Source organism: Triticum aestivum, chromosome 7D, assembly GCF_018294505.1.
Source record: "Triticum aestivum cultivar Chinese Spring chromosome 7D, IWGSC CS RefSeq v2.1, whole genome shotgun sequence".
NCBI classification, from domain to species: Eukaryota; Viridiplantae; Streptophyta; class Magnoliopsida; order Poales; family Poaceae; genus Triticum; species Triticum aestivum.
Genome location: NC_057814.1, coordinates 91,452,669 through 91,454,795, shown reverse-complemented (window position 1 = coordinate 91,454,795; position 2,127 = coordinate 91,452,669). Strand labels below are relative to the sequence as shown.

Genomic DNA, 2,127 nt, shown 5'->3' with positions numbered 1-2,127 from the left:
ACGAGAGAGGTTAGTTGGTTTGACAAGAGGGAACCGAAAACACGGTTGGTCTCGGAACGGTCAACGAAGACAAGGGGGGAACGCGGCAACTACGAACGAATGCAAGTTTTAAAAACAATGACGACAACGAGTGCCGATGCAATGCGGATGATGCGATGATGAATGCAACAAACAAATAAAACACACGGCGGTCACGCAAAGCATGGCAGGCGTCTGGAGCGTCGGTCTCGGGGCGTTACAAAGCATCACCTTCTTTTCCGCGCGCACAGCACCTCGGTCACTGGTAAACCGCTGTATCTCTGTACTCTGTTGGCGGTCTGGATTTAGGAGCTCTGGGATTTGGAGAATGCACGGGCTGGAGTTTGGGAATAGCTCGGGCTTCCTTCAGAAGACCATAGGTCTTGTTTGGATTTTTTTAGAATAATTAATTTGATTTGGATGAGACTAATCAGTACGTCATGTGGGCCTCCAATCGAAATTTGTGGTGGGAACTTTCCTTCCATTCATCTTCTAATCAGATTTTGATATTTGTGCCATTGATTTTGAGTGCTGATGAAGAGCTTTCTATGGACGAAGAGTCAACAATGCATTGGCATTTTCCAAGTTCATTCCCTGCTTTTAACTATTCAACTTTCTTCTGTCTTTTTTGGAGAACTAACTTCTTTTCTTTGTGAAAAAACCATTCACGAATCAGAATCATCGAATTCACGAACTGCTCATCGAATTCACCCCACCGAACTCGATTCGTAGGCACTACCGAATCGCAAATCCCAAACCCGAATCAGTGGACTACGAATCCGGTAACTATGGCAGGGACTGGCAAGTGGGAACATACGTCTGGTGGCGTAAAGGACGACGGGTGGTGGTAGGGCTATGGGCGGAGCCGGTAGACGGAGGAGGTTGCCTGTGGAAATCTGGCATGTGGCGGCATAAAGGTATTATGGTTTGATGTTTGCTTTTTACCTAGATGAATACTTATAGCAGTGAATTTATGAATGTAGGCGTAAAGGACGACGGGTGGTTGTAGTGCTATGGGAGGAGCAGGTAGGGCTATGGCGGCATAAAGGTATTATGGTTTGATGTTTATTTTTACCTAGATGAATACTTATATATAGCACTGAATTTATGAATGTAGATTTATAGTATTGTGTTTTTGATGTTTACTTATTGTCGTAATCTCATGTATATGTTGTGTAGAAATCACTCAAGTCTGCTTTTTATTGTGGAAGCTCGTTGTATGTGTAAAATTATTTATACTCTTGGTCCCGGCGCACGGAGCCTACAAGACGCCGAATGTTCCTGCTTCTGCTGTAAGCATTTCATTTGATTATGTTTTCACCTGTTGCTGCTGTGAACATCAATTATATTTACTACTGAGTCTATCATATTTTGGTTATGTTGATGGCAGTACCAAGCAGGAAAACACCAGAATAAGTTTAACTTGGGGAAGAGCATGAAGGTGATGAACTCGCTCGGCGGCTTGTACCGTGTTTTGTGCTGGAGGAACATAAAAATCTCTGTTTCCTTGTTACTTTATTCTGATGGTTTATTTGCCATATGTTAGATTGGCGAGAGGTGGGGTACCAGAAAGAGGCGACGTTAAAATCGGTGCCAGTGACGACGACGGTGGACACGATGAGCTTGGCGACAGCGGCTGCCGCAACATTGTTGTACTTGGAGCCCACGCTATCCGAGCTTGACAATGCTAATAGCTCAGTCCTTTTGCGTGTTCATTGACAAGTTGTCCGTACAGTACCTTGGCGTCAACAACCACGGCCATGATGACGGAGTCGTGCTGGCCGACTGCCCTGCTTCCATGCGCCGAGCAGTCTACTGGTTTGAGATGACCGTGAGGACTGCTGGGCTCAAGGGGTTGAATCGGGTTCACCACATGTGGGGTGGCAACCTGGGTCAGCTAACTTTTGTTGGCCCTTTCTGCTATTTGGTATCTCTAGCCTGGTTTTAGTGCTCTGACAACACTTAGCAATGCTAAACTTGAGACCAAAAGGAGTTGTAAGATGTGTTCCTTAGAAATTGTACACTAAACTGCTTGCACGTTTTCATGCATGTTGGCACTCATCTTGGAGCACAATTAAATGGAAATCAGTAGCAAAAATACAATCTGCA

The 2,127-nt window shown here is 45.0% G+C and overlaps 2 long non-coding RNA genes across 2 annotated transcripts; both read left to right on the top strand.

Annotated features, from left to right (window-relative positions):
• The first annotated feature begins 249 nt into the window (after positions 1-249).
• On the top strand, positions 250-1,021 carry LOC123167385 (uncharacterized). The gene is made up of 3 exons (XR_006483915.1): positions 250-283; positions 695-935; positions 1,002-1,021. It is a non-coding gene; the product is annotated as an uncharacterized lncRNA (long non-coding RNA).
• A 162-nt stretch (positions 1,022-1,183) lies between these two features.
• LOC123167384 (uncharacterized) lies at positions 1,184-2,127 on the top strand. The gene is made up of 3 exons (XR_006483914.1): positions 1,184-1,310; positions 1,409-1,459; positions 1,565-2,127. It is a non-coding gene; the product is annotated as an uncharacterized lncRNA (long non-coding RNA).